The sequence below is a fragment of the Gastrolobium bilobum genome, unplaced genomic scaffold (genome assembly GCF_033153095.1).
Source record: "Gastrolobium bilobum isolate Gb01-03AN ecotype WA unplaced genomic scaffold, APGP_CSIRO_Gbil_v1 utg69156, whole genome shotgun sequence".
Classification (NCBI taxonomy): Eukaryota; Viridiplantae; Streptophyta; class Magnoliopsida; order Fabales; family Fabaceae; genus Gastrolobium; species Gastrolobium bilobum.
This window is the reverse complement of record NW_026899241.1, coordinates 14,845-33,513: the sequence shown is the minus strand read 5'-3', so window position 1 is coordinate 33,513 and position 18,669 is coordinate 14,845. Positions and strand designations below refer to the sequence as shown.

The window sequence follows — 18,669 nt, the reverse complement described above, 5'->3', positions numbered from 1 at the left end:
ATTTAAATGTTTCAATTCGAATTTGAATTTGCTATGAAAAGTTGTTTCATAACAAAAGGATAAGATGAGATCTTGTTGGAACAAATCCCTTGTATCAAGAGAAGATCTATGGAGATCCCCAAGGGCTGATTTGGGGCGCCATTTTGGAGGGAGATGATTGTCATCTTGTCAAACCAACAAGCTCCAATCAGATTTGGTTGTTGAGAGAATCAGTGAGCTAGTTGGTTCAAACTTGAATGCAACAGCTCAAATGTATCTGTACCCTTTTTGGGCTGAATAGGGGCGCATGAATTGGTGGTCATATGATGACCATTGGTTCAGAATTTTGACTAGATAAAGACCTAGTCTTATGAGGATGAGAGAATCAGTGAGCTAGTTGGTTCAAACTTGAATGAAACAACTCAAATGTATCTGGACCCTTTTTGGGCTGAATAGGGGCGCATGAATTGGTGGTCATATAATGACCATTGGTTCAGAATTTTGACTAGATAAAGACCTAGTCTTATGAGGATTCAAAGGGGAGGTTGTTGAGATTTTTGAATTGCAACGACTCCACCTTTGTCTCACTCACTTGTGCGCCACTTTCATTATAAGTAAAGTAAAATTCTGATTTGATACACTAGTTCTCTCCCTCTCTTGTGCGCCTAGTTGGTGAGTTCCTCCTTAAGGTTTTTCAAAAGAACCAAGCCAATTCTTCTATATACCATTCCCACTCTTGTGAAGTTTTCATGCTGGAGACTTCACTCTTCTAAACACATATACCTAGCCTCCTTCTTCACCTATTGAGCGCATAGCAAGCCTCTCTGTGGTGGTCAATTGGTGGCATTCAAGAAAGCGTTCTTGCATCTTGACGTGGGTGGTGTGGGTCAACGTTAGAGGGTTTGAACCCTTCAAACCTAACACTGATCGTCTTGGAGTTTTGAACTCACAAACAAAGGTAACATCACATGCCATAAAGCATGATTCTTGATTGCATGTGTAATTCCGCATATGAAAAATTTTGTTTTTCCCTCTCACATGCTACGGCCTTCAAGGCCATTTTACTTTCAAGTGGTATAGAGCCCGGTCGCTTTACCATCGGTGGGTGATGGTATTTTGTTTGTGAAATTAATGTTCTCGCGGTTAAAAGGTCTTTTTGTTAAAGATTAATTCTTTGCATGTGGATTTTTTTTTATGAACATGTTTAATATGATTATGGTGTTCATATATCTACTTGACCTCATGGTTTTGTTTGTTTTGATTCTTTGTGAAAGTTTTCAAAAGAAATATTTCTTTTGAAACGGGAATATGATTCTGCCATGATGTGAATATTCAAATGCATTATTTTCTCCATGATTTTATTTTAATAAAATTTTTGTATATGATGATGTATGGTTCGGCCATATGAGTTATGGTAGAATAAATGGTTTAATTTTTGTGATCTTTGAGAAAGATTTGACAAAGATTTGAATTATGCATAACGATGCAAAATTCGACCATTGGGAGAAAATTGGAAAATTTTTGAATTTTGATTCTTGTTTTGATATTTTAATTGTTAAATTATCAAAATATATGTGAGGAAATATTTATATAATATTTGATATTATGTGCTTGCAAGCTGTTTAAATTTTCAGGTGCAATTTGGAAGGGGATGGTCATGGTGCCCGAAATTCGAATTTCAAATTTTAAATTAATGTGTAATTTTGCTCTATTTTAATTAGAGTTGTAATTTGAATTTTGAATTTTTATTATTTGTCCCTCCAAAGATGTTTTGGAGTTTCTTTAATTATATGTAATTAGAGAATTAGGCTAGTGGCGTATAGACGACGAGGAGCCGATGCTTGAGAAGCAAGATGGACAAATGCACGAGCACCATGACCATCTCAAATAAAACTGTTTTATATGCATGTATGCTTTTATGTTTTGAACGACTAGTATGCATGAATTGGACAAATCGCGTTTGTATGTATTATTATGCATGTCCAATTACGACTAGTGTAATCCGATAGATGTTTGACATAGGATAACGATTAGGATGATAATAATATAAATGCGTTTGGTGAGACCTAATAAACCCCAAATAAAAGGAACCCTTAAAGGAATAAATTATTAAGCATATGATTACCTCCCACCACTAATATTACTCGAACCTCCTCTACATAGTGGTGCTCCACAACTCAGTTGGGACCCACTGTTTCGTTGAGTAAGAGTAGTATTAGAAGTGTTAGACACTTAGGGTGCTGGTTAATACTTAACTGAGACATAAGTTGCAGGCTCAGCCAGACTTATGTGCTTAGGGTAATAATGCTAAGTTGGTTGCATGAGATGCACCACTAAGTGACAAGGAGTTGTCAACCTAATGTTAAGAGAGGGTATGAGATACTGTTGATGAGGATCATGAGATACTGTTGATGAGGATCAACCGATTATTTAAATTAATCTTGCGGTCACAGACAAAGGTTAAAATAGATAATCGCACTCTTAATCTCATTAAGGTAAAATCTAAAAGTAGATTAACCCTAAGTCAAATGGGAAGGGTCATTGACTTAGATAAAATAGTGGGAGGGGCAAATTATTTAAAGTCTTTAATAATTTGTTTATACAACATGTCTAAATATATTAATTAAATCATCTTTACATCTTTTTCAGTTTTTAGTATGACTAATTCACTGTCACTACGCTCAATACTCGATACGAACAAACTCACTGGTTCAAACTTTATGGATTGGTATCAGAACTTAAGAATTGTTCTTAGGGCCGAAAAAATAGCTTATGTCCTGGATGCTGCATTACCCGTAGCTCCTAGGGAAGGGGAAGATGGGTTCGCAGAATTTGATTTCGAGGCCCACAAACAACACATGGATGACAATGTGTTGACTGTCTGCATCATGTTGGCATCCATGTCGCCTGAACTGCAAAAGCAGCATGAGCATATGGATGCTCCCTCTATTGTCTTACATCTCAAGGAGTTGTATGACATTAAAGGCAGGCGTGAGAGGTATGAGGCCTCTAGAGAAAATTGTTCTCATGCAGGATGTCTGAGAACATGTCTGTGAGCAGTCATGTTCTTAAGATGATCAGGCTCATTGAGAAGCTAGGAAATCTAGGCTTCGTGATGGATGCCGAGCTAAGTAATGACTTAGTCCTGACCTCGCTTCCACCTTCCTTCAGTCAATTCATTATGAACTACAACATGCATGGGATGCTTGTGAGCTTGCCTGAATTGTTAAGCATGTTAACAACTGTTAAAGTGTCTATCAAGAAGGATAAGACACATGCTCTTCTGATTGGTGGGCCTAGCAATGCAAAGGGTAAGGGCAAGGAGCCTGCGAAAGGAGACTCCCTTAAACCCAAAGGAAAACCCAAGAAGAAGAAAGGCAAAAAGAAGGGTAAGAGTGCATCCAAGGACAAAAGCGATGCTGAGTGCTTCCATTGTGGCAAGAAAGGCCATTGGAAGAGGAATTGTCCAGACTACCTAAAGAGTGTGAAGGACAAGAAGCATGGTGATGCTTCTACCTCAGGTACTTTCATGATTGAGATAAATTATTCTTGTGCTAATCCTACCTCATGGGTATTGGATACCGGTTGTGGTTCTCATATCTGCAATATGTTGCAGGTGCTTAGGAGCCCAAGGAGATTGGAGAGAAACGAGGTGGACCTCCGCGTTGGCAATGGAGCAAGGGTTGCTGCTCATTCTGTTGGAGATGCCGACCTTATTTTGCCTACGGGCCTTTTATTGCATTTGAATAATTGTCTTTATGTTCCAAACATTTCTAGAAACATTATTTCTATTTCTTGTTTAGAACAAGATGGTTTTACTTTTAGTATTAAGAATGGTACATTTTCTATCATTTCGAATGATATTGTTTATGGTACTGCTTCTTTAATAAATGGATTGTATGTTCTGAAAATGGGAACTGAAGTGCTCAATATAGCCGTGAAACGACCTAGGATAGATAATCGATCTTATCTTTGGCATTGTAGACTAGGGAACATAAACGAAACAAGATTGTCTAGGATGCATGCAAATGGATACCTAGATTCCATGGATTTGGAATCCTATGGACAATGTGAATCTTGTCTAGCTGGGAAAATGACTTGTCACAAGCCCAAAGGGCTTGAGAGTCATAGGGCTAGTGAGTTATTAGAACTCATTCACACTGATGTTTGTGGGCCAATGTCTATAGAGGCTAGAGGAGGATACTCCTATTTCATCACCTTTACTGAAGAAAAATCAAGATTTGGGTACGTGTACCTAATGAGATATAAATCCGAAGCCTTTGAAAAGTTCAAGGAGTTTAGGAATGAAGTAGAGAAACAGCGTGGCAAGATGATTAAGACATTACGATCAGATCATGGTGGTGAATATCTGAGCCATGAGTTTCAGGATTATCTAAGAGAAAATGGAATTCTCTCGCAGTTTACTGCACCTTACACACCACACCAAAATGGTGTCTCCGAAAGGAGAAACAGGACCTTGTTAGACATGGTCAGGTCTATGATGGGTGAGACTCAACTTCCAAAATCGTTTTGGGGATATGCCTTAGACACAGCGGCATACCTTCTAAATAGGGTACCGTCTAAATCTGTTCAGACCACACCATATGAGATATGGAATGGTAAGAGACCCAACCTGAGTTACCTCAGGGTACGGGGATCGCCAGCTTAAGTCAAAGCGTTGGCATCAGACAAGCTTAGTGCTAAGAGTATTAAATGTCTATTTGTGGGGTATCCCAAAGGTACTAAGGGATACTACTTTTACTCCATAGATGAACACAAGGTGTTTGTGTCAAAGAATGCCGAGTTCCTTGAGAAGGATTTGATCTCTCAAAGAGCCAGTGGGAGTAAGATTGATCTTGAAGAAGTTCAAGAACCACATGAACAGATTGAGGAACCCGAGTCTGCTCCGCAGGCGACGTTCTCCAATGGAGAAGTAAACACACAACTCCGTAGGTCAACGAGGGTCATCCATCCACCTGAGAGGTATGGGTTTGTGATTGAGAATCAGCAAACCGTCGAGGACGATGAACCAAGTAACTACGAAGAGGAAGTCAAGGATGTTGACTCTTCTAGATGGCTTAAAGCCATGGAATCTAAAATGGATTCGATGTATCAAAACAAGGTATGGACCTTGGTTCCTAAACCGCAAGGAATAGTTCCTATCGGTAACAAATAGGTCTTTAAAAGAAAGACTGATGCAAATGGCAACGTTCAGACCTACAAAGCTAGGTTGGTTGCGAAAGGGTATCGTCAAAGACAAGGAGTTAACTATGATGAGACTTTCTCGCCTGTTGCCATGATCAAATCTATTAGGATCATGCTTGCAATAGCGGCATATCACGACTATGAAATTTGGCAAATGGATGTCAAGACCGCCTTCTTGAATGGGTTCTTGAAGGAGGAAGTGTACATGACACAATCTGAGAGCTTTGAAATCAAAGATCAGGAGCATATGGTATGCAAACTTCAAAGGTCGATATATGGGCTAAAGCAAGCATCAAGGAGTTGGAATATTTGTTTTGATGAAGTCGTTAAGAGTAACAGTTTTATCAAGAACGAGGATGAACCTTGTGTTTACAAGAAGGTTAGTGGGAGTAATGTCGTCTTCCTGGTACTTTATGTAGATGACATATTGTTAATAGGAAACGACATCCCCACATTACAAATAACGAAAGAGTGGCTTTCAAAAAGCTTCACCATAAAGGATTTGGGAGAAACGACCTTTATACTTGGTATAAAGATCTATAGAGATAGATCCAAGAGGCTGCTGGGTTTATCTCAATCCATGTATGTTGACAAGATGCTAAAGAGGTTTAGCATGGAAGGGTCAAAAAAGGGTTTTCTTCCCGTCAGTCATGGGTACATCTTTCAAAGGCTATGTGTCCTAAGTCACAGCCTGGGAAGGATCGCATGAGTGGAATTCCATACGCTTCGGCAATTGGATCCATCATGTATGCCATGATATGTACGAGACCAGATGTCTCATATGCTTTGAGCATTACGAGCAGATACCAGTCGGACCCTGGAGAGGGTCACTAGACAGCAGTCAAGACCATCCATAAATACTTAAGAAGAACAAAGGATGTGTTTCTGGTCTATGGTGGGGTTGATGAGCTAATAGTGAAAGGGTTCACTGATGCCAGCTTTCAGAGTGACAAAGATGACTAAAAGTCACAGTCAGGGTTCGTATTCACCTTAAATGGTGGAGCAATATCTTGGAAGAGTTCCAAGCAGGAGACAACAGCAGATTCAACGACAGAAGCTGAATATATAGCTGCTTCAGAAGCAGCTAAGGAGACCGTGTGGATCAAGAAGTTCATATATGAACTTAGGGTGGTTCCAAGCGTGGATGAGCCCATACAGTTGCTTTGCGACAACACTGGAGCCATTGTGCAGTCAAAGAAACCTAGGTCTCATCAAAGATCTAAGCACGTGCTCTGCAGATATCACCTGATTAGAGAAATCATTGATAGGATGGATGTAAAGATGGATTATATTCCCACAGATGATAACCTAGCCGATTCTCTGACAAAGGCTGTTTCTCAGAGAAAACATGATAGTCAATATGAGGCTTTAGGTATACGACTTAGGTCTGATTGGCTCTAGGCCAAGTGGGAGCTTGTTAGTATATGGATGTCCTAGAGACAATCTTTTAATTAGATTAGGACATGTGTGGACCTTTGTATTGTCGCAAATAAATAAAAGCACTATTTATCCTGTTTCATATTTTGTCTCAATATTACTGTTAATATTTTATATGAGTAACTGGATAAACCCCTTGGAATAAAATAGGTATCTCTTGAGTATCTGTGATGAGATCACGATCATGAGGATTCAAGGATACTGGATATTTATTTCTAATTTTATGTTCCTAGTCTAGAGACATTGAGAATGGGGATCAGTGATCTCGGATAAAACTAGCACAACTTATCTACTTGTATTCGGATGCAAGGTAAAGACATCATGAGCTACAGATTTGGAGATGTCTTAGCTAAAGTCGTGGGTGGATCTATAAGGGTATAGCTCGCACTGAACAGACCCACAAAAGAGACTCTGTGAGGAAATCTCACAGAGAGTATCATTAGAGTAGTCTCTTTATATTTGGGTATGTCTTTCCTTAGACCAGAAGTTATTACCTAGACTGTGTTCTAGAAGGCATGCTTTGACTGTATACCTCGTCTGCCTGAAACATGGAGACTCATAGGTATACTATTGGGCTTGCCCTGAAAGAGCACAGGGCTAGGGTGATAAGCTGAAGAAATTCGTCAAATCTCTGTGAGAGATTAGGTTATCTGTAAATCGGAGAAATCGGGATGACATTTACAGGGACTCGGGAATCTATGTATAGTAAAAGAGATCATGAGATGATCTGCCTTTAGAGTTAGTAAATTGAAGATTCCCTATTTCGAATAAATCTTACCCTAAACCGCAAGGGTTGATACGCTTCCTTACCCTAGGTTTTATGGGAAGGTAACCGAGACGAAAAGAAATACATACGGCAACCAAATATGTGTAATAGGATGATCAAGTCATTAATCTAACTAGCTCTGGGGAAACAAAGCATTGCTAGTGCTCTGTGTTGTCATTAAATGGGTTGTGGGCTTGTTGGGCCCGAGCCCATTTATGTCAGTGGCTATGTTGGACCTAATGGGTCACACACTAACACTTTAATGTCATGATGATATAGCATTAAAGGTATTGGGCCTAATAATGGTTGTTAGCCCAAGATGAAGTTTGGAAGCCCACCTAAGAGGGAGAGGGCGCATGGTATTGTTAATGGGCTTGGATGGTCCAAGATATTACTAATTAATTTAATTAGTTAAATTAATTATCAAATATTTAAATTTTGAATTTTGAAATTTGAATTTTGAATTTGAAATTTGAAATTTGAAATTTGAAATTTGAATTTGAATTTTGAATTTGAATTTTGAATTTGAATTTGAAATTTGAATTTGAATTTGAAATTTGAATTTGAATTTAGAATTTAAATGTTTGAATTGACTAGGAAAAGTTGTTTCATAACAAAAGGATAAGATGAGATCTTGTTGGAACAAAACCCTTGTATCAAGAGAAGATCTATGGAGATCTCCAAGGGCTGATTTGGGGCGCCATTTTGGTGGGAGATGATTTTCATCTTGTCAAACCAACAAGCTCCAATCAGATTTGGTTGTTGAGAGAATCAGTGAGCTAGTTGGTTCAAACTTGAATGCAACAGCTCAAATATATCTGGACCCTTTTTGGGCTGAATAATGGCGCATGAATTGGTGGTCATATGATGACCATTGGTTCAGAATTTTGACTAGATAAAGACCTAGTCTTATGAGGATGAGAGAATCAGTGAGCTAGTTGGTTCAAACTTGAATGCAACAGCTCAAATGTATCTGGACCCTTTTTGGGTTGAATAGCGCATGAATTGGTGGTTATATGATGACCATTGGTTCAGAATTTTGACTAGATAAAGACCTAGTCTTATGAGGATTCAAAGGGGAGGTTGTTGGGATTTTTGAATTGCAACAACTCCACCTTTGTCTCACTCACTTGTGCGCCACTTTCATTATAAGTAAAGTAAAATTCTAATTTGATACACTAATTCTCTCCCTCTCTTGTGCGCCTAGTTGGTGAGTTCCTCCTTAAGGTTTTTCAAAAGAACCTAGCCAATTCTTCTATATACCATTCCCACTCTTGTGAAGTTTTCATGTTGGAGACTTCACTCTTCTAAACACATATACCTAGCCTCCTTCTTCACCTACTGAGCGCATAGCAAGCCTCTCTGTGGTGGTTAATTGGTGGCTTTCAAGAAAGCGTTCTTGCATCTTGATATGGGTGGTGTGGATCAACGTTAGAGGGTTTGAACCCTTCAAACCTAACACTGATCGTCTTGGAGTTTTGAACTCACAAACAAAGGTAACATCACATGCCATAAAGCATGATTCTTGATTGCATGTGTAATTTCGCATATGAAATTTTTTTTTTCCCTCTCACATGCTACGGCCTTCAAAGCCATTTCACTTTCATGTGCAGCAGTCAAACACTTGCTATATATATATATATATATATATATATATATATATATATATAAGTAAAAGCATTGAATGTGGAGAATCATAACTATGCAAATGATGAAAGCATTAAATGTGGAGGATCATAATCATACACCTGTCATTGTTGTATGTAAAGCAACTGTAGAATTGATTATATATATATATGGGGTAAGATCCTTTGACACTGGTTTGAAAGGATCTTACCCCATATAGGGGGAGAATCATTTTACATCGGTGTCAAACTTTGAATTTTGACACAAAATTCTAACCATTGATTTTTGTCAATCAATGGTTATTATTTATTGATTTCCCATATATATATATATATATATATATATATATATATATATTAGTAGCTCAATTGATATATTTTTTAATTATAGGGAATAAACCTATAGTAAAAAAAATTGAATGAAAAAAAACAATTTTTTGGTTTTATAATTATTTCTCTCCCAAATCAATTAGATAATAAAATGGTTGTCATGCATACTCATTTGTATCAAATTTGATTTTGATTTTGTAGCTATACAAATTATTATATATTCAAAATACATTGGAGATTTGTCATACTTTTTAATAAGAGTAAAATGTAAACATTGATTGTTGATGCTTCAAATTTTGTATACACACATGGGTGAATAATGTTTTTGTAGAGATAAAATTATCTATTGTGATCCAAAAAAATAGCATTTAGGAGTTGAAGAAAAAATTTGTCACATCACCTTAATAATATGTAATATCTTCATAAAATTATTTGTTATGATAGATATTATATGCTTTAAAGGCTCTGATGTCCTGAGTCTATGATGCACTGACACTTCAAAATACCTAACGTGTCGTGTCCGACACTCTCTGACACTTCCCGACACTCCAACACGCATTGTAAATGCTCAAAAAAGGGTTCGAAGGTTACGTTAGTTCCAACTATTAGAATCAATGGATTACGATTACCATTTTATTAAATTTAATATAAATATTTGAGATATCTTATGTTTCTTTGCAAAATTAATGGGTATTATAAGTTTAGCTTCCTTCTTTTTTAAATTATTGAATATTAAATATAATATACAACACTACATAAATTACAAATATTATGCAATATCCAAACTTCTCAAACTCAATAAATGCGGAAGCTTTGATTTGGAAATGTGGAGTTGTAGGCCACAATCTCTGCTAAAGGCGGCGCAATTAGAGAAAAAATGGATTGGTCAGAAGCTAAGTTGCAGAGGGAGCGATGAACATGGACTTTTCATTGAGACAAATAGGTTGACTAAAAGTCCCCATCTTCAATTTCTTGTTCCTGCAAAAATGGGAATGAGTCCTCTATGTTGTAGAACTACACTCGTCTCTCGCATTCTCATCTATCAATAAATCCAAACAGTAAGCTTTCCTCCTCCATACTCCAAAATCAATCATTTTCGCGTTTATTTCCCTTTTCAGCCTGCCCTGCTTCTTCTGTCAACATCGTTTATCGCTCCGTACACATCTTCATCTGAATACTCACTATCGTTGTAACTAGTTTGATAGTTTCACCCTCTTGTTCAGCTTCATAAGAAACAATGATATTGTTGCCTTCGTTGTCCCTTTTGTTGTTAACGTTACCCTATTTTTATCACATTCATTTTATTTTAATCCATTGTATTAACTAATCAACTCTTAAACATGGACAAATTAATCTTATGTTTAGGGAAAAAGCAAGAATAAATAAATAATTTGAAAATAGGGTGTAATGGTAATATTTATTTTAAGGGCTTTATTAGTCTCCTTTTACATAAGATAGTTATCTTATGTTGTAGAGATAAAATGGGTGGGTCCCACCATTACAAGAAAAAGAAAAAGGTGGAGTGCGAAAATCGAAGTGAAAGAATATGAGAGAAGTTATGTTATGTGAAAGGAGAGTAATATTTCCTTTATTCTAATTAAGGATACGATGGTCAAAAAACCAAATATCAATGATACTTAAAGGATGTTAGTGAGGATTTAGAATCGTGCAATTGCAATTGGAATATAGATAAAAAAAAATTGGTGTAATATAGATACTTACTTCAATGAGACACCAAAGCAGTGTTATTAAACCCGACCCGGACATCGACCCGGCTGAGGTACTGGGTTACTGGGTCACTGGTCGGACCGGTTGACCCGGATATATATAGATATATAAAAATATGAACATATAAATTCAATTATATTCTTCATATCTAAAATGAATTAAACAATGTTCATTAAATAAACTCAAAATTAAGAAGCACAAATAAATAAAAATGAATGCTATTATTATGTCAATTTAAATTGCAACTCAGAATTTCCATAAACATACCTCTCAATGACATTCAACTCATATTTTTCAAATTCAACTACATTAAAATGACATATATCACATTCTCTTAATTTATTATTCCGCAAATTGCTTCAGTATTGGAAGCTAAAATTTGAGGTCATTGTAGAAGAGTATACTAGCAAATAAAATTACAAAAAGTTTTAAAATGAGTTCTACATTTTTTTTGACAAGATGAAACAATTTTGGTTTTTTTTTTTTTTTAAATACATGACCCGACCGGGTCACTGGGTCACCGGGTTTGGCCAATTTTATCCGAGTTTTGACCGGGTCGATGCGTGACCGATCCAATGCTTAACCCGAACCGGTCCGATGACCGGTTCACTGGGTTTCGGGTCGACCCGGCCGGATCGGGCCGGGTTTTACAACTATGCACCAAAGTGAATTTGGGGAGATTTTCATTCATTTCCATCTTGATGGATTGGATATTGTTTTAGAAAATTGAAGCGTGTAAATGGGTATATGAGAATTTATAACTTTAGTGTCTTTCAAATTTGTGTTGTAACGATTTTATGGTCATTTTAGTGGACTTTGGCAGTTTTCCATGACGATGTTATATATTAGGAAAAAAAGTATTTAATGTTACTTTAGTCAATTTTGTCTAATGTTCACTGAAACAAAGTTGTTTTAGGGTTAAAAAAAATTAAAAAATTAAAAAAAATAAAGACTATTATAACCCTAAACCCTAAACAATGAATCAATCTTCCATAAACAAAATAAGATTTTTTTTTTCTTATTCTGTTTCTGCGCACAAAAGGAGACAACGGTCCTCGCGTCTCTTTTATATATATGGGAAGGATCCATCTACAAATTTTTTCAAATTATACTATGTACTCCTGAAAGTACATAAGTGTAACTTAGTGTACTTCCGGGAGTACATAGTGTAATTTGTAAACTGAAAATTTGTAAATATAACCCTCCCGTATATATATATATATACAGACACACACACTCCTCTCTTTACTCTAAATTTTGTATACACATAATATTATATATTATACTTTTAGCACATTTTGGCATAACTCATGTGCTATATTTGTATTTATTTATTTTTCTTTAATGGTAAATAAATAATATCTCCCACATCACACTCCTAAATTTCCCCTTGGGGCACTACACTTTTGTGGAGGGGAGAGGAGCTAGGTGGCCTTTAGTCCATCACCCGCGCGCCGCCGCTGTCCGTCCGACTCGGTTCGGTTCATACATGTGTGTGAAATAAAAATAGTTTTTTATTAAATTATTTTTTAATTTTTTGGTCCAAAATACTCATGTCCCTATCCGTTGCTTCCCTCCAGTTTTTTCAAACCCAAACGTTTCTTCTCGCCAGTTTTCTGAACGTTTTGAACCGAACTGGTTCTTAGCTTTCGCGAACCGATCACTGGTCGTACCCGTTCACCGAACCGATCACCGGTTGTACCCGTTCGCGGCCGTCAGCCACGGCGGTTCATCGTGACCAGTCAGTATTTATAAATAGACCCTGACCCCCTCAGAAATTTCATCCGATTTTCTACTCTGACACTCTGTCGGATTTTTTTTCTCCATCCGGTTTGCATGCTTCCTTCTACTTTCCGGTATAATTTCCTCTGGCATATTGTTGTGTTCGTTTGGGCTGTTGACTCGTAGTGCCATGGATCTTTAGACGAAATCCGTTCTATCCTGGGAGACAAGTGATCAACATTTGGCATCAGTGAGGGGGCAAATTGTCTTAAGGAGACACATTTTGTGGGCTCGGATTTATTCCTACACTATTATGCATACATTGATCATTCTATCTCAATATCTGACATCCTCTAAGTCTGTTCTAATTTTCTTATTGCACTATCTTTGATAATTCTGATCATTAATCTCTTATGTTCTATACATGGGTTCAAACCTCTTAGTGAATTAATATCACCCACTGTTCTATACTTGTGATCAATATATTCTGTTTTTTATTTTATATATTGTTTTTTATTTACTGTGTGATTACTGTATTAATGTGTGTGATTAATTTTTGTTTCTGTTTGTCTAACAGAAATGGCAAGTGCAAGTACAAACTCTGCCAATCTTACTGCCTCTGTTCCAATGCATGCTGACAAACTTGAAAAACTCAGTGGAACAAATTTCAAGCATTGTCAATAGAAGATGTTGTTCTATTTGACAACACCGAGTTTAGAATGTTTACTCAAAGAAAATGCTCCTTAGTTGGATAAGGGAAAACAACCTGACAAGGAAAAGGTTGCTGCCATTGATGTATGGAAGCAATCTGACTTCTTTTACCGAAACTACATTCTCAATGGTCTAGACAACACACTGTATAATGTGTATAGTACCCTTAAGACCAGTAAGGAACTATGGGATAGTCTGGACAAGAAGTATAAAACCGAGGATGTTTCCTTAAAGAAATGCATAGTTGGCAGATTCTTGGACTTCAAGATGCAAGACTCCAAATCTGTTGTGAGTCAAGTTGAAGAACTTCAAGTGATTGTGCATGAAATTCATGCAGAATGAATGTCTCTTAGTGTGTCTTTCCAAGTTGCTGCTTTCATAGAAAAATTACCAAATTCTTGGAAAGATTTCAATAATTATCTCAAGAATAAGCACAAGGAATTATCACTTGAAGATCTGATTATGAGATTGAGGATAAAGGAAGATAATAAGATTTCTTATAAGAGGAATGGCAACAATCCTATGGTCTCTAAGGCTAATGTGGTTGAAGAGGGATCAAAATCAAAGAAGAGAAAATATTGTGAAGATGGAAATGCTAAGCAAGGAAAGGGCAAAAAGTTCAAAGGCAATTGTTACAACTGTGGGAATCCTGGCCACCGTGCAAGGGACTGTAAGAAGGAACAAAAGAAAGATCAGAGGAAGCTACAAAAATTCAATAAGAAGAAGAAGACCACCCAAGCCAATATGGTTGATATTGCTGATAAGGTTGAAGAACTGAATCTGGCAGTGGTAGTGATGGAGTGCAATCTAGTGGGAGATACTAAGGAATGTTGGGTGGACACTGGTGCAACCAGACATGTCTGTTCAAACAAGTGGATGTTCTCCTCCTATACTCCTACTAATAATGATGAGAAGCTTTATATGTGTAATTCATCTACTTCAAAAGTTGAAGGTGTGGGGAAAATGGCTTTGAAAATGACATCTGGCAAGATAGTGACACTCAATGATGTGCTCCTTGTGCCTGATATTAGCAAGAACCTAGTTTCTGGATCTTTGTTAAGCAAGAATGGTTTTAAACTTGTATTTGTTTCTGATAAGTTTGTACTTACTAAGAATGATGCGTATGTAGAAAAATATTACCTTAGTGAGGGCCTTTTCAAACTGAATGTGATGACTGTAAACAATACCAATAATATTAATAATACTACTACTTCTGCTTATTTTCTTGAGTCTTCTAATTTATGGTATAATAAATTAGGACACGTTAATTTAAAATAAATTAAGAATTTAATTGATATAGACTTACTACCTATATTTGAATGTATAAATAAAAAGTATGAAGTATGTGTTGAATCAAAATTTTCGAAATTACCTTTTAAATCGATTTAAAGATCAACCGAGTTGTTAGATTTAATATATACTGATATATGTGACATGAAATCTACACCATCAAGGGGTAATAAGAAATACTTTATTACGTTTATCGATGATTGCAGTAGATATTGTTATGTGTATTTACTTAATAGTAAAGATGAAGCTATTGTTGTTTTTAAGCAATATAAGGGCCTGTTTGGAACACCTAATAGAAAGGATATGATAGGATGACTTATCATATCCTATTTTTATTTTTTGTTTGGTGGGTCAGTAGGATATGTTTAACTTATCCTGTTGCTTTATTTTATCCTACCCAACACATGATAACTTATCCTAAAGGGGGAGTTGGGTTAGGATAGTAATATTTGATTCCCAATATATCCCTAGCATTTTCCATTGAAAAGAAAAACCTAACACTCACTCGACCAGCAGTGTCCATCCTTTCCACTTCCGGCGAACGGCAACCAGCGATTGGTGACCGACAACCGGCGACGAGCCATTGACTTCTTGCGAAGATTCTCTTATTTTAGGTTATCTCTGTTCTTTTTTTTTTCTCTTAAGCTTTTGTTTTCTACTTTCTCTTTTCTACCTTTTCCACATGTTTTTTGGTTTTGTTTTATTCTCATTCATCAGAGAATTGAATAAAAGGAATGATTACTTTAGATTTAGATTTTCACCTTAGATTTTCTGCATTTGCACTATTTCAGGATGATGACAATAGATATGGGATATTTATAAGGGATTAAAGCAATTCATAGTGAAATCTAAAGATACAATTTAGATTCCCTTTTTTTCCTTTTTGTTAAGAATACAACTTGGAGATCCTGAAGAAAAGTCCCATGTTTTTCCCTTGTTGTCTTATATCAATACCTTTTTTTCGTTGCAATTAAAATTAGGGGTTCCGTGTTTTTTTTTTGAATTTTTGGGGATTCAAGGCTTATTTTTTGGTGTTGTTCTCAAATTGTGTTTTATTTTGGCTGGTTATTATTGAATTCGAAGAGAAAAGGAGGGGGGAGTGGCTCTTGGCGAAATTCCGATGTGAGATAGTGAAAATAAAACGTGAACTTTATATCGTGAAGATATAAACGGTGAGCAGGCTTTGAACGTTCCTCTATGTAGAAGCTATAATGTGAACTTGTTCAGGGTAGTGTGGAGGACTGCATATGTGGTTTTCACTGCTGTTATATCTATGCTATTTCTATTCTTCAATGACTTTTTGGGGTTCATTGGTTCACTCTCATTTTTTTCCTTTTTATCGAGGACTGCATATGTGGTTTTCACCTCATTATTTGTCACATTTAATTGTGGATACTCATAACAGTGTGCGCTTCACACAACCATGTCCGCCACATACTTCCATCAAGAGAATACATGGCAATCACTCAACCATCATCTTAAAAAAATAAAAAAAAATAAATATATTAGAAACCAACTCATCTAGTTCTCTATTCTCTAAACCGAAAATTCCCATCACCTCCATCTTGTTGTTCCATTCTCAACCGAAACTAGCCATGGTGTTTCTATTTTGTATGTCATCAACTGGCTGAAGCTTGTAAAGGGGATTTTTTGTGTGTGGATGTTGCTGAACTGAGAGTGGAGCATTTGTTAAGAGCTTGCTACATTATCGATCTAAACATAAGGACTTGGGGCTAAACTGTAGGGGTTTTGGGAAAGGATTATAAGAGTCAAGGTGAATCTTAAACTCTTATATCTCTTCTCTGTTTTGTTCGGACATGTTTTGCCAACCTTGAGGTTTTTATTTTCCTTAAATGTCAATTTTGTTCTGGTACAATCCTTAAATGTCAAGTTTATTTACTTAAGGTACTGTCATAGTATTTCCTTGGCCTAGATTAGGACAAGATTGATTCTTTGTTCTATGTTGTGTTTCAGCTCAGACCATATGATCAAGTTAATCCTTACATTAATGATAGGTTATGATAGATTGAGATGACATTTGTTCCGAAATGTATTACATGTATATGAAGACTAATGTTGCATCATTTCATTCATTTACATTGCATTGAACTTGTGTTGGATGTGCTGCACTCTTATTCATCATACTATTTCATATCATTAACATAATTCAGTGAAGAGATTAGGAACATAATGTTTGAGCATTCATCAATAACTGTTTTTAAAACTTTTATATAATGTCTAGTAAAAAAATTCTGGTAGAAATCAAAGTATGCTTCCATTTAAAAAAATTTATTTCTGGTGTTATAGAACTCCAAATAGGAAAATTTTATATCATTTTGAAGCCCCAGTTGTCTACTTTTTACCATAAGAATTTCAACTCATTTAGCAAAGAATCCAATTTAATACGAATTTTTGAGTACAGACATGTACTTCAAGATTTCAAAGCAATTACTTTCGGGAATGTGTTGATTTTATTAGCTTTTATTATAAAACTCTTGTTTTACGCTCCAATACGATTAAAAGACTTGACAATGGACAATTCAAAGCACATACCTTACGAATGACAGAGAAAAAATGGAGGAAAAGTTTCCTGGATGTGGAATTAGGTGAAACCGCATATTGAGTCTGCAATGAAAAGATTAAGGGCAATTTATGCCATAGTTTATGACATGCTAAATCAAAGTGGATTTGGTTGGGATGATGAAAAAAATGATAATGGTGGACATTGACTATGTGTGGACCGAGTATATTAAGGTTAATACTTGTTAATTTTTCCTCCATATTTTAATCTTATTTCCCTTAACTTTCTATTAATAAATCAGTGAAGCTTTTATTTTTGTATTATCTTGCAGAATCATCCTAATGCAAAAGATTATAGGAATACATCAATCCCACTTCTCGATAAGCTTGCTCTTGCTTTTGGAAAGGATCGTGCCACTGGTAAAGGAGCAGTTACCCCTGCTGATGTTGTTGAGGAGCTAGATAATGAAAATGAAGAAGGAAATGATGATGATATTAGAGTTGAATTGTCTCAATCAGCTTATGTCAACAAAGCACAATTTAAGAGAAAACATGATCAAATTGAAACTCAGCCATGAAAAAAATGGAGGGACACAAGCCATTGCTAATAGCATATATGAATTGGGAAAGAGTTTAGAGAAATTGCTAGAATCAAGCTCAAAACGATTGGAAAGAGTTGCAGATCGCCTTGGAGTTGCCAAAGATGTATTTGATAATTCTATCGGCCTCATGAATGAATTGCAGAAACTTGATTTAACTAAAGAAGAGTGCTTGGCTGCAGCAGATAAGATACTATCTGTGCCTCATCGGTTGCATATTTTTATGGGATCTAATGATGTTGTTCGTCTTACATTCGTGAAGTCATTGATATAGAGATAGAGATTGCTATGGAGATTATCTATTTTGCTTGACTTTGTTGCTTTAGTTATCTGATTATATACAATGTCTATGGAAATGATTTGAGAACTTGAGAACCTTTGTTATTAATGACTTGAGAACCATTATCTATTTTGCTTGATTTTATTCCATTGTCAACGTGCTCTTCTAGTAAGGTTGAATAATGGTTTTGCTTACTACTTTGGGTTGCCAAATTGGTTGTTGGCTTGTTGCCTTCTTCAGTGAGGGCTTTAACTTTGATAATCTTTGCTTACAACTTAGTTGGCTTTTGTCATTTGTCATGCGTAGAATACCAAGTATTAGCAACTTGGACATACTATGGATCCTATAATTGGGGCAGAAATGCATAGAATATATATTTTTCTTCCTTTTTCAATACATGCTACTGCTTAATCACAATTCTATGAGGCAAAATGACGGAAGAAATTTGAGATAAACTTAGAAAATTTGTAATTAGAT

At 36.1% G+C, this 18,669-nt stretch overlaps 1 pseudogene; it reads left to right on the top strand.

Moving 5' to 3' along the window:
- The first annotated feature begins 17,317 nt into the window (after positions 1–17,317).
- LOC133288722 (uncharacterized) lies at positions 17,318–18,186 on the top strand (annotated as a pseudogene).
- Positions 18,187–18,669: the final 483 nt, after the last annotated feature.